This window comes from Gigantopelta aegis, chromosome 9 (assembly GCF_016097555.1).
Source record: "Gigantopelta aegis isolate Gae_Host chromosome 9, Gae_host_genome, whole genome shotgun sequence".
Lineage (NCBI taxonomy): Eukaryota > Metazoa > Mollusca > Gastropoda > Neomphalida > Peltospiridae > Gigantopelta > Gigantopelta aegis.
Window position 1 is genome coordinate 78,010,568 of NC_054707.1, and position 22,190 is coordinate 78,032,757.

A 22,190-nucleotide genomic window follows, 5' to 3' on the forward strand; every position below is an offset into this window, starting at 1 on the left:
AAGAGAACATTGTAAAAAGCATGTGTTGGGCAAAACGGATCTAGGAGATAGCAGGATGACGTCTGCTAAAATCATCGTTTTGCCGCGCATCCATCAGTAACGCCGAGAACACGGCAAATATTATAATGTCTATTTCTGACACGAACACACGGGGCTACGCACTCGGTGCACACCTGGGAATCTCGTCTCTTCCGCGAGCGCATCTCTGTCATACGATTGGTTGGATTCTTTACTGGCAAGTGTGGCTCTTCAAAATGATTGGTTAATCCGCCAGCTCTATATGGAAACAGGCGCCATGCTTGTTTCTTTTATTGAGCAGATGCACAAGTCAGGCTAGTTACATATATGGCTACCGTTTAGTAGATATTGGGTTTCCCAGCCAATGCCAGGATTTTTTGCATACCTGTAATAGCTCTTGCGTTGTAAGTCTATGGCCGACAGTAGCGTATGCGCCGCTCACGCCTGGAGTTTTGTTTAGACCTGGGTTCTATGGAAATTGCAGCTATCGTCATCTAGGTAGGTTTAATTCACTAGTAATTTAAACAATATTAGTGAACAATTTTAATATACACCTAGATTCATTCAAATCCATGTGAAATTCTTTGTCTTTTTCCTTAAATAGTAATTTTTTCCCCAATTCATAAACATACGTCGTCTGCTACAACCTAAACCGGAAGTGATGTTACATGCTGTTGGCTTCCGTTATACTTTTGCGGCGCACGTGTTAAAACTTATCTTGCATCTGTTGGTCTATTGACAGTCAGTCAGAAATACATTATCATTTTAATTACTTAATTTCTAAGCTAATTTTATTTTAATATGGATGTAATCAAATTTGTGTGTGTGGTGCATGTACATCTCAAATTACCAAACATCCCTCTCCCTGACACTTGTCAACCCCTAGTTCGAGAACCCAACAGGACATGGCTAAAGGACACTCCAACTAGTCACCCCCCCCCCCCCCCCCCATCTACCAAATCCTCGCTACTCCCCTCATTTTTGATGAAGTGTGTTTTCAACAGTTAAGAGGTACAAGGACACATAAACACACAACATAGATACTCACTGATACAAACACACACACACACACACACACACACACACACACGCGCGCACACACCTACATACATACATACATACACACGCACATACATACATACATACATACATACACACACATGCATACATACACACATGCATACAAAGACACATACACATATGCATATACACATACATGCAAATACATACAATAACATACATGCATGGATACATACATATATTCATACATACATTAATGCATACATGCATACATACATTCATGCATACATACATACATTCATGCATTCATACTGTTATGCATTCATGCATATATACATTCATGCTTATATACACATTCATGCATACATATATTATAAAACATTAAATTCATTAAAGTCACAGATAGACAGACAAATATATATTTATATAGACATCCAGACAAACATTATTATAATATCGAGACATAATAAAATATGTTTATTCAAAGATCCTCACGTGGTTATACAAAAATCCAAACAGACTTTTAAACAAACACCCAAGAATACTTTTGTACAAGCATCCAGACATATGTTTATACAAAATTCATATTCATATAAATATGTAGACGGGCGTTAATACAACATCCAAGATGTACTAATATAATACAAACATTTATGCAAATACTCAGACATATATCTGCAGAGGTAATATAGATAACAATAACTGATACCGACGGTGTCGTCGTCGTCGTCGTCGTTGTCATCGTGGTCGCCAACAGCAGCAACAGGTTCAGTCGAGTCCAAGACACTGTTTGTGATATGCTCAGCTATGTTGGTATGTTTATCGTGACACCACAAGGCAGCACCTACAGGGATCGAGCCTAAACCAACCGCGAGCGCGGTGGAGACGTTTTGGCAAAATGAACTGTCTAGATATCTTTTTCCCGATGTATGTGCATCATTTTACTCTCAATATTAGTAGTAGTAATCCCTTTTAAAATGCAACTCTGTGCAGCTGTTTTGTAGTAATGCAAATATTAATACAGGTCTGGATATTCTCGTTTAATTCGGGCAAAAATCAGCCTGCCTCCTCCACCCAGTGTGAGAGCTCGTAAGCCTAGTTTCAAGAGGAGTAAAACGTGTAAACCATGCCTTTTAGCCATCAGCTATTTCTCACTCCAGCCAGTGCACCATGACTGGTACATCAAAGACCGTGGTATGTGCTATTCTGTCTATGATATGGTGCATATAAAAGATCCCTTGCTGCTAATCGAATAGAGTAGCCCATGAAGTGGCCACAGCAGCTTTCCTCCCTCAATATCTGTGTGGTCCTTAACCATATGTCCGACGCCATATAATCGTAAATACAAATGTGTTGAGTGCGTCGTTAAATAAAACATTTCTTTTAAGATCTGGTGATTACATTAGAGCTATTTCTCGTGTCAGTGACCTTTAACAATGGTAGAATCAATGCTATCGTATTTTAACACTACAGTGTTAGAATTGATCTCATCCATAACATTACATTAAGATTATACCCCATGACAGTGTCAGTAAGACAGTATATAAACTGGATCTTATACCATAACAGTATAACCTACGCCTCATGTCATATGGTGCTTCAACACTACATTTCTATTATGGAATCTAATCCCTAAGATTACACTAAGACAATGCTTCGTGGCAGTGTCTTGAACTTCAATATTTGAATGGGACTGCCTTATTCGTAACATTGTGACATTGCCATAACGCTAAAGGGATATAATTCTTAACACTACATTAAGCTATGTTTCGTGATAGTGTCTCTTAACACGACAATGTCGTAATGGGATATAATTCTTAAAAACACATTTAGCCATGTTTCGTGTCTCTTGACACGACAATGTCGTAATGGGATATAATTCTTAAAGATATTTTAAGCTGTGATTCGTGACAGTAGCTCTTAACACGACAATGTTAGAATGAGATCTAAAACTACACGTACATTTATTTTTGACTACGACTACTAATGCAAACATGATATAAGTGGATATATAAACCCACACATTATGTTATTACACTATGCCTATTAACACTACAATTATAGAATGGTGTCTCAATTTCAACACTACATTAAGATTAACCTCGTAACATACTAGAAGATGGTGCAGTCCTCGGTAGCATATCACTAGGTTCTTCTTGTGACAATTAAACATTAGTTAACAATATAATAACAATAACAAAACCGTCAGCAAATACAATGATAACAACAACAATAGCAATAAATAAATAAATAAACACAAGTTTAACATTCAGTTTTCTTAAAGATCTCCATCGAAACACGAAACTGTTGTATTATTAAAATTATAACGCCTAACTTTGAATTCGTTTTATAAAAAGTAAACAATGCATGTCATTTAAATCGCAAACTTAAAATGCATTGTTATGCTAAACGACACAACGGAATTAGTTTTATAAAAAGTAAATAGTGCATGTTATTTAAATCGCAAATTAAAATACATTGTTATACCAAACGACACAGCAGATGGTATACGAATATGTATAGCTAAACCTTTTTTTAAAATTCAATCCAGTTATTTAGGATAAAACTATCTTTAGCTCATGTGTCTTCTAACCCAATCCTGTTTATTATTTATATGTAAGAATATAAACAAGTCCATGATATGGTGTATGTGTCTGTGTGCGTGCCTTGCGTGTTTTGCTGTATGACTTGGAGGGGCCATAGTCATATGCTTATGCAATACGCCAGTGCGCCCCCCCCCCCCCCCCCCCCCCCCCCCCCCCCCCCCCCCCCCCCCCCCCATTCCTACGAGAATGGATAGTTTATAATATATTCACTTTTTAACGGTAGTGCAAAGTAACGTGTAACTGACACGTGACATTATGGGCGGACACACAGCACCGTGGGGGCGAATACAGTGTGCGAATAACAGTTGCAAATGTGTCAAATGTGTATTACTGATTAGCGCAATTTCGCTGCGTCACTGGACAGTGGCCACGATGACGCTATAACAAGAGCGATTAAACTGCGATTAGTCCGCGGTCAGACACACGCGGCTCATTCGCAGGTGGCCGAGTAATTAAGAGCCACACACAAATGAAAATAAGTGTGTGGCGGGAGAACTTGGCACACGCAGCACCCATATTAGGACATCGGATGTACGAGACAGTTCGTGCCGTGTCTTTCGGGACAGTGCCGACTGCACCGCGCCAAACATATCTACCGTAAATCTTCTGCAGAAAACTGGCTTTGGTTGTTGTTTTGTGTGGGGTATTTGTTTTTTGTCAGTTACATGTGGTTAAGAAAGTTATTAAAATAGCAAGAGTGATTTGTTTAGGTATTCAGTACCAACTCCAGCCTAAAGTGGGAGTACTGCTAGGTTCAAAAGGGGACGTGTAAGGCCACATTTGCCGAGATTCACCCACTTCACGATGTTTTCCGAGTCTATGACCACACAGAGGGGATTATTACCCGTCAGGCATTGCACGTTGTGTGCACCCAAAACTCTGGTAAATTCGAGATGGCTTATTTGACAGCAGGTGTGGAATATGGCCATGTCAAGTAGTCCCATACCAAAATGAAAATACTGCGGTTTCATTATTTTCTGAAACCGAGTGTTTATTATACGGATTTAATAAAATACACCCTAAGTAAAATTAAACAGGATGTCGTGGCAGTGTGGAAATAAAACCAGAGCTATTTGCAGTAGTCATACTAGTGGTTCCGAGAGTTTCTGCAGTTAAATAGGCAACCAACATTGAGTGAGGAGATTGATGATTATTTTTGTTTGTATATATTAGTGTATAATTCGACAAATATTGTAGACTAGCTAAGGGACATTTGATACTTATTTTTTATAGATATATTTGTGACTTAGACTAGGGGTGAGTAGGTAGATAGAAAGCTATTTTAAGAATGTATCACATTCAGGTTAGGCTGGAGGTGGAGTTTTCCTCTTTTTTTCATACCTTTTCTTTGCTGATTGTTTGTTTGTTCACAAGTGCCAAGAAATCTTCCCTCGTCACTGCAAACTCTCTTGAAAGTAACCCGCCCCTGTCTCTTACGTATACTGGGAAAGATACAGTGCTTGCATTTTTGACAGACATCCCTTTTGATGTGTATATGGCTTTTAATGTCATTCAGCGCTTAAAACACCTAGCATTTGCCCTCACCCTTTTACAAATCATTTTGTCCTCATTCTCGCTGTCTGTCCGTCAGTCTCTCTCTCTCTCTCTCTCTCTCTCTCTCTCTCTCTCTCTCTCTCTCTCTCTCTCTCTCTCTCTCTCTCGTTTTGTCATTTCATTTATTTCATTTATTTCTTTACCTTACATATGTTTAACTTTCGTTACAATCTGATTAAAATTAGCTCTACTGGGTCTACCCTGGTAGATCTAACAGCATTGCGTGGTCTCCCATGTCCAGGTGACATTTCATCTATAAATAACAATTCAAATATCGACCAATTACACTTCGCCGTTTATAGCGTTATTCGGGAGCATACAAATTCTAAAAATATCGGGCGAGACTATTTATGTAATGGAACTTGTTGGTCTATTTCAACATTAAAAAACCCAGCGGGAAAGTGCAGTAATAAACTCTGGATTGTATACTAGTATAAACAGATTTTATGGCTATACCATCACGGGGTTTTTTCCGTCTTGAAACGAATTTTATATAAAATTTTATATTGAAATTAGTTTCCAGCATACTTCGTAATTCACCCTAATCATTTCGTATACCCTCGGCATAATCCTGAATGTTTTCAAATTCTTTTTAAATCACTGGCATGATTTTGCAAGTAAGGTTTTGATTGGTCGAATGAAAGGTCAACTGGACATGAGCTCCAACGGGCTGCTATTAGATCCACATGTAAAGTGAAGCTAATTTTAATTAGATTGCTTTCGTTAATAAGTCGAATTATTATATTTTTTTTATGTCTCTGCACATGTTAAAAACGAACTTTACGAACCCATATTTTGCGATAGCTTTTGAAACATCCACGAAGAAAGAGATCTCAACAAAATAATGCTGTAGTACTGTCTCTGGGGATTTTTGTAGTTAGTATTATTTCCTCCATAATTAAACACGGACCAATACTGATCGACAGATACTCGCCGGGAGATTATTGTACATGATTATCTCGGTGACAAAGTGAAAACAGATTTGTGGCTTGTATCACTGGCAATCTTCGCTGTTCATCTGGACATGTGTTCTGGGCTTATCGCTCCTGTTAGTTCTATGAAACAGTGCCTTCCTTGTTACCAGCAACTCGAAACAAATGATTGACGAGTCAAGAGAAACGGCACTGAAGTCGGCTTGGAGGAGTTTTTTTTCTTCGCTTGTACGCGTGCCAAGAATGTGGATACATCTTCCATGGCAGTTTCTCTACCTTGGTGCTCGTTTCATCTTGGTGCAACAACACGTCAAGGAATGCGTTTAAAGTTTTGTTGTTTTCACGACATACTTCTGACATGCATCACAATGCCATGTGCAGTCTGTAGCGAACTGATTTAACCACATTGCTCATGAGCCTTACTCCACTACGAACATCTAGAGGACTGGCTAAATTTAACCATATTACTCATGTGCCTTACTCCACTACGAACATCTAGAGGACTGACTAAATTTAACCACATTACTCATATGCCTTACTCCACTAGGAACATCTAGAGAACTGACTAAATTTAACCGTATTACTCATGTGCCTTACTCCACTATGAACATCTAGAGAACTGACTAAATTTAACCGTATTACTCATGTGCCTTACTCCACTATGAACATCTAGAGAACTGACTAAATTTAACCACATTACTCATGTGCCTTACTCCACTATGAACATCTAGAGGACTGACTAAATTTAACCACATTACTCATGTGCCTTACTCCACTATGAACATCTAGAGAACTGACTAAATTTAACCGTATTACTCATGTGCCTTACTCCACTATGAACATCTAGAGGACTGACTAAATTTAACCGCATTACTCATGTGCCTTACTCCACTATGAACATCTAGAGAACTGACTAAATTTAACCGCATTACTCATGTGCTTTACTCCACTATGAACATCTAGAGCACTGACTAAATTTAACCGCATTACTCATGTGCCTTACTCCACTATGAACATCTAGAGAACTGACTAAATTTAACCGCATTACTCATGTGCCTTACTCCACTATGAACATCTAGAGAACTATCTAAATTTAACCACATTACTCATGTGCCTTACTCCACTATGAACATCTAGAGAACTGACTAAATTTAACCGTATTACTCATGTGCCTTATTCCGCTATGGTGACCGGCCTCGGTGGCGTCGTGGTAGGCCATCGGTCTACAGGCTGGTAGGTACTGGGTTCGGATCCCAGTCGAGGCATGGACTTTTTAATCCAGATACCGACTCCAAACTCTGAGTGAGTGCTCCGCAAGGCTCAATGGGTAGGTGTAAACCACTTGCACCGACCAGTGATCCATAACTGGTTCAACAAAGGCCATGGTTTGTGCTCTCCTGCCTGTGGGAAGCGCAAATAAAAGATCCCTTGCTGCTAATTGGAAAGAGTAGCCCATGTAGTGGCGACAGCGGGTTTCCTCTCAAAATCTGTGTGGTCCTTAACCATATGTCTGACGCTTATAACGTAAATAAAATGTGTTGAGTGCGTCGTTAAATAAAACATTTCTTTCTTTCTATTCCGCTATGAACATCTAGAGAACTGATTAAATTTAACCATATTACTCATGTGCCTTACTCCACTATGAACATCTAGAGAACTGACTAAATTTAACCATATTAATCATATGCTTTACACCAGTACATATAGAGGACTGGCTCGTTTTAACCATATTAATCATATGCCGAACACCACTACATCTAGAGGACTGACTAAATGTAACCATATTAATCATATACTGCACACCTCTACATCTAGAGGACTGACTAAATTTAATCATATTAAACATATATTGCACACCACTACATCTAGAGGACTGACTAAATTTAACCATATTAATCATATATTGCACACCTCTATATCTAGATGACTGACTAAATGTAATCAATGGTAGGGCGTAGTTTGTTAGTAGATAGCTCACCTTGTGAATGATGGGTTACAAGATCGATCCAACTCGGTTGACCAGCTTTTTAAATCTTTATTTTTGTTCAAATAAGTGCTTTTAGAAAGTACATATAAAACATCCCTTGTTGTTATGCGTAAAAAATCCACAAACATATATTTACAAGGTATGTAATATTAGGTTCCTTACCACACAATGTTGCATTAACCATGTGTAAAACACGTAATAGCCGTGGATTAAAATGTGTTTTGATATCATTATATGATTAGTTAGATATCCCTTTCCTTTATATCAGTGACTTTAGCGAACACATTAAATTTATACTCTTCATGTCTTACACCACTGCCTGTAGACAATTGGCAGATCTCGATGCTTATATTACGTGTTTCGCTATTACATGTAGGGGCGTAACTGAATGTAAGCATAAAGCTAATTTTAATTAGATTGAAAGCTAACATGCTTTATGCCACTGCGTATCATGAACCGACTACATGCAACAACATTGCTCATATGTTTTATAACACTGCCTGTAAGTACACTACCGGAAACTAAATTAAGACAAATTGCTCATCTGCGTTACACCGCTGCATGTAAGAGATTATCCATATTTAGTCAAGAGTGTACATATGCCCTGAAGCATTGCATACTGTTAAAATGTAACCACAATTTCCAATCAAATTCGTATTACAGTGCTCACATTTCTTTATATAAAATAAATTGACAAATATTTTATCCAAATTCATAAACATTCCAAAATGAGGTTACCTAAGGAAGTAATTTTTTTTCAATCCATTTGCTTTTGATCAGAGATGTCAGTTCCTGGTTTTCATGATCTTGATGGAGGTGATTACAAGGTCTAAATTCAATTTATCATGCATAGTCACTAGAGTGTTGTATTCTTATTCCAGTTACCCAAGTCACTAGAGTGTTGTATTCTTATTCCATTTATCCTAGTCACTAGAGTGTTGTATTCTTATGTCAGTTACCCAAGTCACTAGAGTGTTGTATTCTTATTCCAGTTACCCAAGTCACTAGAGTGTTGTATTCTTATTCCAGTTACCCAAGTCACTAGAGTATTGTATTCTTATTCCATTTATCCTAGTCACTAGAGTGTTGTATTCTTATTCCAGTTGTATTCGTATTCCATTTATCCTAGTCACTAGAGTGTTGTATTCTTATTCCATTTATCCTAGTCACTAGAATGTTGTATTCTTATTCCATTTATCCTAGTCACTAGAGTGTTGTATTCTTATTCCAGTTACCCAAGGCACTAGAGTGTTGTATTCGTATTCCAGTTATCCTAGTCACTAGAGTGTTGTATTCTTATTCCAGTTATCCTAATCACCAATCTGATTAAAATTAGCTCTACTGGTCTACCTGTAGATCTAACAGCATTGCGTGGACTCCCATGTCCAGGTGTCATTTCATCTATAAATAACCAGTTACACTTCGCCTTTTATAGAAAGAAAAAAAGAAATGTTTTATTTAACGACGCACTCAACACATTTTATTTACGGTTATATGGCGTCAGACATATGGTTAAGAACCACACAGATATTGAAGGAGGAAACCCGCTGTCGCCACTTCATGGGCTACTCTTTTCGATTGGCAGCAAGGGATCTTTTATATGCACCATCCCATAGATAGGATAGCACATACCACGGCCTTTGATGTACCAGTCGTGGTGCACTGGCTGGAGCGAGAAATAGCCCAATGGGCCCACTGACGGGGATCGATCCCAAACCGACCGCGCCTCAAGCGAGCGCTTGACCACTGGGCTACGTCCCGCCCCTCGCCTTTTATAGCGTCATTCGGGAGCATAAAAATTCTAAAAATATCGGGCGAGATTATTTATGCAATATGCGAACTTGTTAGTCTATTTCAACATTAGAAAACGGGGGGGAAAGTGCAGTAATAAACTCTGGATTATATACTAGTATAAACAGATTTTATAGCTATACCATCACGGTTTTTTGTTGTTGTTTTTTTGTCTTGAAACGAATTTTATATAAAATTTTATATTGAAATTAGTTTCCGGCATACTTCGTAATTCACTCGAATCATTTCGTATACCATCGGCTTAATCCCGAATGTTTTCAAATTCTTTTCAAATCACTGGCATGATTTTGCAAGTAAGGTTTGATTGGTAGAATGAAAGGTCAACTGGACATGAGCTCCAACGGGGTGCTGTTAGATCCACAGGTAATAGTAATTAACCAATGGAGTTAATTTTAATTAGATTGCCTAATCACTGGAGTGTTGTATTCTTATTCCAGATTCCAGTTATCCTAGTCACTAGATGTTATATCTCATTCTAGTTGTATCATTAAACACGTCTAGAGTTAAGTCTTCCTTATGTTGTCTCGTTTAACAATGCAGCTAAATGCTTTCAAACATCTGGAAGAAGATAACAAATGTATTTAATGATTTAGAGCTGGTCAGTAATGACGTTACGGTTCAAAACAAAAATACTCGAATAGACAAATATTAATAATAAGAATAAAAGTCGTCGTTTTTTAAATTATTAAATCAAAGGTAATATGATAATTATTAATAATTAATCTATCTTCACTTTGATCATCGCATTATAAATGAGGAATTTGTTTGAAAACGAAATTAAAACTGAAAAAGGTGTATGTATCCATAAATAATCGTTATCACATCTTAAGAGCAATAATGACCAAACTCAGTTTTGAAACGGACAATTATGTATTGGGGAATTTCCGAGTAACTCTCCATTCCTGAAAAATAAGGGAGACGATACCCGCTAAGCCGAGTCCCATTATTTTCCAGGAATGGAGAGTTACGAGGATATTCTCCTACTTAAAATACACCACTAAATAATAATTTTATGTGAATATATGTTATTATAGATTTTAACACCAATGATTTTGGTGCATTAATTAAGTAGGGTTTCATCACTTCATTAAGGAAAAATAAAGGAGCGTTGAGACAATACTGTGACTTCGCAGGTGTATTTCAGTACTGTATAATAAGTCGTCTCTTTTCGTAGCATAGCATAAAGCATCATCATGTTTTCACGAAAGTACCACAATGGCATTGGCATTAATTTTATAGCCTTTGAAATTAATGCACATGATAAACGTTATCATTCCTGTGGAGACGAACTCACGTAGTGAAAGGTTTAGAATAATTATGCTGATGCTAGGTTATACAATAAACAACAACAACGCATGTTACGATCCAGTTATTGATATTTCGCGGTAATTAAACGCCGGAATCTGGCGAACAGTTGCACAATTAGCCATGCATTGTACATTAGACCCCACATCCTTCTCTTCTGTGGATATTGTTACATCTCTGAAAAAGGCAGCACCGCTTGTCCGTGTTGCTGGCGCATGTGATGAGTGTGCCAAACCTATTACCGTAGTACTCCTAATATTAGTCATACTCGTCTGGCATTATGCGGTTTAACGTGTGTGCAGGCCTTACGGATGTGCATTTACTCAGTATACAAATGAATGGATGTTTACTGAAACTTCAACACACACCTCTCGGGTGTTTGGTTTTATTCTATAGTAATAGCGATGGCCATATACAGTCAATACTGACGAAGCAGCAATATGAATATTAATCAGCAACCAATCTTGAAGTTATAGAAAGAAAGATATGTTTTATTTAACGACGCACTCAACACATTTTATTTACGGTTATATGGCGTCAGACATATGGTTAAGGACCACACAAATTTTGAAAGGAAACCCGCTGTCGCCACTTCATGGGCTGCTCTTTCCGATTGGCAGCAAGTGCTCTTTTATTTGCGCTTCCCACAGGCAGGATAGCACAAACCATGGCCTTTGTTGAACCAGTTATGGATCACTGGTCGGTGCAAGTGGTTTACACCTACCCATTGAGCCTTGCGGAGCATTCGCTCAGGGTTTGGAGTCGGTATCTGGATTAAAAATCCCATGCCTCGACTGGGATCCGAACCCTGTACCTACCAGCCTGTTGACCGATGGCCTAACCACGACGCCACCGAGGCCGGTCTCTTGAAGTTATCTTAAATAATGTCCTACCAGATTAGCCAGAGTATTCTGACCGTAAGAGAGCAAGTTATGACGTCATAAGTGTCCACAAAGCGTCCGAGTTTCTAGGGAGGTTCGGCTGATATGCTGCTAATTGGAAATAGTAACCTATGTAACGGCAGCGGGTTTCTTTTCTAACTTGTTAGACCAAGTGTCACAACTAGCATACTTTAGACATGATATTTTAGAATGTGTTGGGGGTGTTATTAAACAAACATCCTTTACCTATCCTTTACCTATACCTAGTTATCTATTACATCAGGGTCTACAGGCTGGTAGGTACTGGGTTCGGATCCCAGTCGAGGCATGGGATTTTTAATCCAGATACCGACTCGAAACCCTGAGTGAGTGCTCCGCAAGGCTCAGTGGGTAGGTGTAAACCACTTGCACCGACCAGTGATCCATAACTGGTTCAACAAAGGCCATGGTTTGTGCTATCCTGGCTGTGGTCCTTAACCATATGTCTGACGCCACATAAACGTAAATAAAATGTGTTGAGTGCGTCGTTAAATAAAACATTTCTTTTTTCTTTCTATTATATCAGACGTATTACACAAAATACATTATGCCGCTAGGTTAATTTTCAAAGCTTAGATCAAGGGCGGTTAATGTGGATTGGAACTTTGTGGCAATCTCAGTGTTCTTTTGGTGCCAGAGTTGCATTATAATTACTATCTCGGAGGAGCATCCACCTTGTTTATGCATACAAGATGATTCGTAACTTGGTGCTCTTTGATGTCTGTGCGGCAAAGGCTGGCGTTGTTTGTGTATCCAGTAATTAACACCGAAATGTTGATGTATTAATTTTACCTTTGAGAATAAGTTGTGGATGAACCCGTTGCTGTTACATAGGTTACCCTTTCCGATCAATCGTGGAGCACTAGTTGAAAGGGGAAACCCCACAGTGCGTGTTCCCTAAACAAAAGTTTATTAATCATCGGCTATTGGCTGTCAAACATTTGGTTATTTTGACATTTAGTTTTAAAGAGGAAACCGCTACATTTTCCACCAGGAGCAAAGGATCTTTTATATTCCCTATCCCACAGACAGGAGAGGACATACCACGCCCTTTGATATACCCCTTGTTCCATAAAAGAAATAGCTGCTCCTATGTACAGTAAATCACGAAAACGTCCTGCCACGGTGCTAGGTGTATACTATGGCTAATCTCCCACAATATGTTATAATTAGTTACACAATGCAATCCCCAAAATTGAAAAAAACAACCAAAAAAAACATTCAATGTAAAAAGTAATCGTTCATAAGATTGGTAGGTACTGGATTCGCGTTCCTGTACCGGCTCTCACCTTGAGTGGTCTTTAGCGGCTCAGTGGTAGGAGTAAGGCACTCCACCGACTTCTCTGTCACAAACAGCCCCTATTCTGGACAGTCAACTCAGATGCCACTGGTATATCTGTGGTCGAGTCATCAACCTCAAGGGTTTTAGTACCTGCCACAAGCCATCAACCTCAAGGGTTTTAGTACCTGCTGCAAGTCATCAACCTCAAGGGTTTTAGTACCTGCTTCAGGTCATCAGCCTCAAGGGTTTTAGTACCTGCTGCAAGTCATCGACCTCAAGGGTTTTAGTACCTGCTGCAAGTCATCAACCTCAAGGGTTTTAGTACCTGCTTCAGGTCATCAACCTCAAGGGTTTTAATATCTGCTTTAGGTCATCAGCCTCAAGGGTTTTAGTACCTGCTGCAAGTCATCAACCTCAAGGGTTTTAGTACCTGCTGCAAGTCATCAACCTCAAGGGTTTTAGTACCTGCTGCAAGTCATCAGCCTCAAGGGTTTTAGTACCTGCTTCAGGTCATCAGCCTCAAGGGTTTTAGTACCTGCTTCAGGTCATCAACCTCAAGGGTTTTAGTACCTGCTGCAAGTCACCAACCTCAAGGGTTTTAGTACCTGCTTCAGGTCATCAGCCTCAAGGGTTTTAGTACCTGCTGCAAGTCATCAACCTCAAGGGTTTTAGTACCTGCTGCAAGTCATCAACCTCAAGGGTTTTAGTACCTGCTTCAGGTCATCAACCTCAAGGGTTTTAATATCTGCTTTAGGTCATCAGCCTCAAGGGTTTTAGTACCTGCTGCAAGTCATCAACCTCAAGGGTTTTAGTACCTGCTGCAAGTCATCAACCTCAAGGGTTTTAGTACCTGCTGCAAGTCATCAGCCTCAAGGGTTTTAGTACCTGCTTCAGGTCATCAGCCTCAAGGGTTTTAGTACCTGCTTCAGGTCATCAACCTCAAGGGTTTTAGTACCTGCTGCAAGTCACCAACCTCAAGGGTTTTAGTACCTGCTTCAGATCATCAGCCTCAAGGGTTTTAGTACCTGCTTCAAGTCATCAACCTCAAGGCTTTTAATATCTGCTTCAGGTCATCAACCTCAAGGGTTTTAGTACCTGCTTCAGGTCATCCACCTCAAGGGTTTTAATATCTGCTTCAGGTCATCAACCTCAAGGGTTTTAGTACCTGCTTCAAGTCATCAGCCTCAAGGGTTTTAGTACCTGCTTCAGGTCATCAACCTCAAGGGTTTTAGTACCTGCTTCAGGTCATCCACCTCAAGGGTTTTAGTACCTGCTTCAGGTCATCCACCTCAAGGGTTTTAATATCTGCTTCAGGTCATCAACCTCAAGGGTTTTAGTACCTGCTGCAAGTCATCAACCTCAAGGGTTTTAGTACCTGCTGCAAGTCATCAACCTCAAGGGTTTTAGTACCTGCTGCAAGTCATCAGCCTCAAGGGTTTTAGTACCTGCTTCAGGTCATCAGCCTCAAGGGTTTTAGTACCTGCTTCAGGTCATCAACCTCAAGGGTTTTAGTACCTGCTGCAAGTCACCAACCTCAAGGGTTTTAGTACCTGCTTCAGATCATCAGCCTCAAGGGTTTTAGTACCTGCTTCAAGTCATCAGCCTCAAGGGTTTTAGTACCTGCTTCAAGTCATCAACCTCAAGGGTTTTAATATCTGCTTCAGGTCATCAACCTCAAGGGTTTTAGTACCTGCTTCAGGTCATCCACCTCAAGGGTTTTAATATCTGCTTCAGGTCATCAACCTCAAGGGTTTTAGTACCTGCTTCAAGTCATCGGCCTCAAGGGTTTTAGTACCTGCTTCAGGTCATCAACCTCAAGGGTTTTAGTACCTGCTTCAGGTCATCCACCTCAAGGGTTTTAATATCTGCTTCCAACTCAGAGGGAGTCTTAAAGGGACTGCCCTGGGTTTTTGACTAACAAGGCATTTTAATAACTAAAATTACCATTGAAATAAATGTTCTTGTTTAAAATATCAGCGTCTCTATACCTAGCGTGTTTTTTTTTATCGTCCTAAGTTTTGTAGTAGCATAAACTATTTTTTTTTATTTCCTAATACTTTTGTTTTTTGGGTGTTTTGTTTGGTGTGTTTTTTTGTGGGTGGGGTGGGGGAGCGTCTTACGTTAACATTTATTGGGAGATTGGAGGACAAACATTAGGACGACCACAAACACACTGAATGTAAAGATAGCGATATTCTAAACATGAAAGTGCATTAATATAATATGTAATAGTTGTCGTTTAAAAGGCTATACCAGTCATGAACATGTTACACAGCAGGACCATCTCTTTAACGGCTCAGTAGAGAGGTGGAAGGCCATAATAAACGCTTATAGATCTCTCAGTAACCGCTAACAACTAACCACTAATCCCTGTGCTGTATAAACCGCCCAGATAGCTCCGATATGTGTTCAGGATAGCGTGCTTGAACCTTTACTGGATATAAGAAAGAACAGCCAAGTTGAAATGAACCGGCCTCGGTGGTGTTGTAGTTAAGGCTCATAGGTACTGGGTTCGCAGCCCGGTACCGGCTGTCACCCAGAGCGAGTTTTAACGACTCAGTGGGAAAGTGTAACACCACTACATCGACTTCTCTCTCACTAACAACTAGCCACTAACTCACTGTCGTGGACAGTCCAGATAACTGAAGTGTGTGTGTGTGTGTGTGTGTGTGTGCGCGCGCGTGTGTGTACGTGCGTGCGTGCTCAGGGCAGCGTGCTTAAACCGTAATTGTATATAAGCACGAAAATAGTTGAAATGAATGAGCTGAAATGAACTCAGATATGTGGTGAGTGCGTCACAGGATGCTACAGACACGAAGATTTTCAACGTAACACTAAACAAACCCTGAAACTTGACGCCAAGGTCTTGCGGCGTTGGCATCCGTGAGCGGTGTACCACAGCCAGCCCATACTAGCCAGCAGACGATAGTTGTTGTCGCAAATACACAGCACTGGCGGCAAACGATGAACCGACTGTTGGCAAAGATAGTATCAGAATGGGTTAAAACTCACGTATATCATGCAAGATTTTTTCTTCTTTAGATGAATGTGACGGGAATAATAATAATAATACCTGTTGTTTTACGGTATCTCCTCCCTGTATAAGCCGTGGTGAAATGCTGCAAGACTATGCTAAATATTTCCACCTTTTTGTTCTCATCCGCAGCACCCAGTAATCTCGTCTTTTAGCACCGCTTTAATTAACTAACTCATTATTTACATTTTTCCAGAAGCGCTTGTCACTAATTAAGTACTTTACGAGTTTTTATCTTTTGGCAAGGTCATTTGCGCCAACATAGTTCAGTTTCATCTTAACTAAGGAATTTCTCATCTTTGTAAATAAAGGGATGAAATAAAACTTTCGCTGGCAGAGCCCAGGGTCACGGGATGCAGACAACTGCAGTGCACGAGATAATGGAGGTGAAATTGTTCATAGATGTAAAGGCCACACCAAGATAATTATCTGAATCAGAAATGTCAGTGTTACTGTGACCAACGATGAGATAGCATTTGGATATTGTTCATTTGTAGCTACTGCCAAATACCATATTTTAGTTTTGTTTGATTTACTTTAATTTAGTGGAGTGCTAAACACACGCGTGATATGAATCAGTTATTTAATTTTGAAAGTTTAGTGTAATTACCATCTAAGTGGTGTTGTAAGTCATGTTAAATATAGTAAAAAAAAATTTTTATTTTATTTTATTTTTATTATTCACCTTTCCCTGTTACAAAAAAGCCTACCCTCTATCCAGGGAGGAAACAGAAGACAGGTGGTCAACAGGACCCAGGATGTTATATCAACAAAACAGAATATTATTGAATGGTGAATACATTTTTAAAAACACATTCATTCACACCTAATTTACTTGATACACACCCACACACCGACACATACATCATTCATACTAGTATATTCCCTCAGCTTCCCAGTCACAGAAAAAGTAATACCATGAAAAAACAACCTGTTCAATTACTATGTATATAAAAAAAGAGTCCTAAAACAGGTATGAACTGCTGGGAGCAAAGCCACAAAGACATTTAATTGAACATTTTATCAAAGAGCAGTTTATATAATACCCACTTTTTATTAAACAGATGCAGATTATTTCTTCTCTGGTAGATTAAATATTCAGTTTTATATCTATGTTGAACTTCCTTTTGGAAATGTTTAAAGTTGAGGTTTGATTTTTGGAATGTGAAATTTAGCAAAGAGTAATACAAAATCAAATGGAGCATCTGTTGTTATGTGTTTTTTATGCCAATAATTACCATTTCTTCAGAAAGACTCATATTATTCACATGGGTACAACTAGCCGTAATCCAATGTAAAAATGTAAAAATATTAATGGCGGAATTGCTCACAAAGTCCTGTTAAATTTGTAACATCTATTTCAAATCTTTGGGAGTGTGATATTTTATATTTTTAACTCACTTAATATATATTTTAAACTAATACGATGCCCTATTCAGATTATGTTTAATAATTTTGTAAACATACTATCTATACACACACACCGTCAACCGCTTTGCTGAAAATACCCAACACTCAATTACTGCAGCAAGATTACTGTCACTAAACATGTTAGTGCTGTCATTGACCGTACACATTCGTGTAAATTTTATAGCTAGACTATGAACGTTTTAGCGTACTATTTTAAAGGTGGGTGCCATGTTAAAAGGTTTAAAAAGTTTAACATAAATTCCGATCTAAAAATATGGAGGCAAACACGTAAATAATATTAATTACTTATAAACACTAGCTTTAGAGAACCAAACAGTCAGTGTCTGTTTGCCTTGATGTAGTAGATGATAAAACAAACCCTACTGCGTTGTAGAATAAACATAAGAAACCAGATAATTGTCTTGTGTGTATAAAAGGGACAAGCATGGAGATGGCCCGAGTCTTTAACAGACTCTTTATGAACTTTTGTGAAGGATTATTTGCCTCAAAAGACCACAGTACTGTTAGTTTTGATCAACTTTTGTGAGGTACTGGTGTTAAACTCAAATATTAACACAAAGAAGTGATCTACAGAGAACAATATCGTTCATAGTCACTGCTGGCCTCGACGTGTAGTCAACAAGCGAACGAAAAGAAGAAGAAGAATACAAACTAGAAGAAATTATGATTCCAAATTTAGAATGATCTTTTTATATTTGATATTTTCAAAGAAAGAAAGAAAATCCTGTTGATTGCTCTCAAGAGTCTGTTAACAAAGTCCACACGTGGGAGGTACACATAATCATATTAAAAGTTAACCGTTACTATAGTTAGTTCGGCATGCTTTAAAACAGATTCTTTATAGGAATTTGTTGAGGCATGCGTTGTTCTGTTTACGAATTTGCGGGATACTTTTGAAGAGTTTGTTGACGCCGCTTGCGATGCTCTGATCATGGATATGTGGTGTTGGATTCTTTGGTATTTTGTTATACATGTACTAGTATTCTATCACTGCGCTGTTAAAATAAGTGTGTAGGGAGGGGGGGGGGGGGGAGTTCCCTCGTTTAGAAACAGGTCGTTGCGTACAGTTCCAGGCCCTACATGTTCTGTTATATCAAACCTTTTAAGACTGGACTGAGACATAAAAGTATAATAGAGACTCAAATTGCATAAGTAGTCTCTGGAATCTAGATTAGAGGTTTTTTTAAATCTGTATTAGAGAATATTTTGTTCTATTTATTAAATTTTGTTTATTGCTTAATAAAATTATTATGTAACTGTGTTTTCTATTAAATCTTCTGTGCGTGTTTTGTGACTGTACAAGAACACGTTTACTCTTCTTAATATGTTTCTCTATAACTTCTATTTTGTAATTCTTTAAAAGTGACGTTGTTCAAAGCTGACAACACGCAGTTATTCTGAGAAATTATTTTATAATTTTAAAAGAACTGTTCTATATACAAATAAAAACCTTGTTGTGTTTAATGACACTACTAGACCTCATTGATTTATTAAATAGTTGTTAATTTTGACTCGTAGTCTTCAGTCGAAACCATTTACATTTTCTTATTAGCAGCAAAGGATATTTTATATGCAGTTTCCCACAGACAGGACAGCATATCCTACGGCCTTTGATATACTAGTCGTGGAGCATTGGTTGAAACAGAAATATATATATAAACAAGACCAAGAATTCTCCATAGTCTATATACAATATTTGGGTATCCCAATACAGAAAAGGTCTAATGGTAACTAAAGATGAAATAATATCGAATGACGTTTATTTTTTTCCCATTTTTGTTCGCTTTTTTCTTCTTTCTTTTGTTCTAACATCTTTCAAGACTTCGATACTGTAACGCATTACTCCCAGCGAGAACTGCCATCCATCAGTATCCAAAGTACGTGTATAAGAAAAACACACAGACCATCAAGGATAGTTCAATTGGAGAGAAGGCGGGCAGCTGCACACGGAGTAATAGACATAGTCAAGGATAGTTCAGTTGGAGAGAAGGCGGGCAGCTGCACACGGAGTAATAGACATAGTCAAGGATAGTTCAGTTGGAGAGAAGGCGGGTAGCTGCACACGGAGTAATAGACATAGTCAAGGATAGTTCAGTTGGAGAGAAGGCGGGCAGCTGCACACGGAGTAATAGACATAGTCAAGGATAGTTCAATTGGAGAGAAGGCGGGCAGCTGCACACGAAGTAATAGACATAGTCAAGGATAGTTCAATTGGAGAGAAGGCGGGCAGCTGCACACGGAGTAATAGACATAGTCAAGGATAGTTCAGTTGGAGAGAAGGCAGGCAGCTGCACACGAAGTAATAGACATAGTCAAGGATAACTTCAACTTTTCTTTCTTTTGTCGGGTATTCTTACACACTCACCGTCATACCGCACTCTGACAAAATATCATTTATAGTCTTACATCGATTTACTTTATTATATCATACAATAGTTATGATATCAGCTTTTGAAACAAATGTAAAACACATAAACTTAGACAGAAAGCAGGGCGGTACCTTCCGGGGGGGGGGGGGGGCAGTTGCACCCCTGAGAATCTCAAAAATAGCATACACATCTCAGGGTTTAATTTATATAGTGTTTAATTTTTTTATAAATAGTAGTGCCCCCTCCCCCACCCCCTAGGATTTTGATCAGGGTACGGCCCTGGAAAGAAATAAAGGAAGACATGGTTTTGTAGACTATATTTCAGTCACAATTAACGTCGTGATGTCTGTACAGAGATGTAGTGTGGGATTGAATCTCAACGACAAAACTGTTATCCACCAAAGTTACTAAATTAGTAATGTGAGACTGAATTTCAGTAGCACGGTTAACTTGCTGACATTATGGATGAGGAGTTTTTGTGGCAGTCACTCTTTCCTGTCAGTGTTGGCATGGTCCCTTATTTCATTCCGTCAGTATATTATTGTAAAAGTGTTGTTAGAAAGTGTTCATACAGCTTACTCAATACAGCTTACTACCAGCAGCTAGTAAAATATTGCCTATATTAGAGAGGTTGGTGGAGTGCTGGATTCTTGCATAGAGTGTCTCTGCCTCGAATACCCCAATGGATGTTGTACTGACTCACAACGGGTATTCTAAAGGAGAACCAGGGTCTCCTGTTCATGGTTAGGTTCAGATCTGTCGTTGGTTATATTGTTATATATCCGTACTCATGCAGCTGAGACAGGAGGTGGCATGGTGGTTTAGGCGTCTATCTTAGCATGTGTTTGGGCATATGCTGCATGTCTCCAGGGGTGGGAGGAATGCCATATAACGGGTGAAGTGCATCGCGTCTGATTGTCCCTGTTATATCTCCCTGACAACAAGAGAGTTTGAGGACATTCGAGCTAGTTGTCCTATTGCAGGTTTTTGTGTTTCCACAAGTGATACAACAAAAATTACCGTATGCATTTCACTTAATAACTCTTACACTATACTAGTTAGCATTTCAAGTCGAGTCATTTGGTTTTACGTGCACATTTAGAGCAAGCTGTTACAGCGAACGCCTGTCTTGGACGTAGATTCTGACCATATCTCCTTCGTCCGAGACAGGAAAGGTTTTGGGAAGGAAAAATGAGGGAGTCACAAACACTGGCGAATGCAAGGGAGCACGGGCAGTCCGAACGAGGGTCGGGAGAGTGTGCGTGGAACATTTCAGTTAGAAACCAACTGTTTTATACTCTCTCGTCTACGAGGAGTAACCTGTGGCATTTCTTACAAATAGTCTCGTTATCATCAGAAGTTTTGTTCAGAGGCTTACGATGTCATGGATGTACTCCGCTACTTAAAGCTTCCGCCGGAAATAAATGTGTCTTTGGACGTTAACATTTTTCTCCGAGGCGACTTTCTTTTTCCTTTGAGTATAGCATACTGTATAAATTAATCTACAATGACACTGTTACGATTCGTTACCGCGATATATTCTCGGAGAACATTAGTTCGAGGATAAGTACCGGCGTTTAGAGATGCTCTTACAATTACATAATGACTGCTTCCTGGACGAGATAATAAAAACCAGGTTTGCTCTGGAAACCATCAGGGAAGAGCCGGTCTTTGCGTTCTCTGTCTGTTTTATCCTCGTGCCCATAAGTCAAGCAGTCGTGTTTGACGTAACACTTAACTACCATAAATATAATTATCTGAGTGATTTTTTTTCCGTCTATATAATTTAGCATTACCGAAATGAAAACTTTAATGCGTAATATTTTGATAACTGTATTATGTAAGATATATAAACAGAAGCGTTGGCATTATTTATGGAAGGTGGATGCAACGCTTTTTGATACCATCACGAATGTTGAT

General features: G+C 38.9%; 1 protein-coding gene across 5 annotated transcripts in view; it reads left to right on the plus strand.

Annotated features, from left to right (window-relative positions):
• Positions 1-357: 357 nt before the first annotated feature.
• Positions 358-22,190, plus strand: part of LOC121381335 (twitchin-like) — a 214,064-nt gene continuing 192,231 nt past the window's right edge. For all 5 annotated transcript variants that reach the window (XM_041510607.1, XM_041510609.1, XM_041510610.1 and 2 more), the window contains exon 1: positions 358-516. The gene's annotated coding sequence lies outside the window, so the exon portion shown is untranslated. The remainder of the gene's footprint in view (positions 517-22,190) is intronic.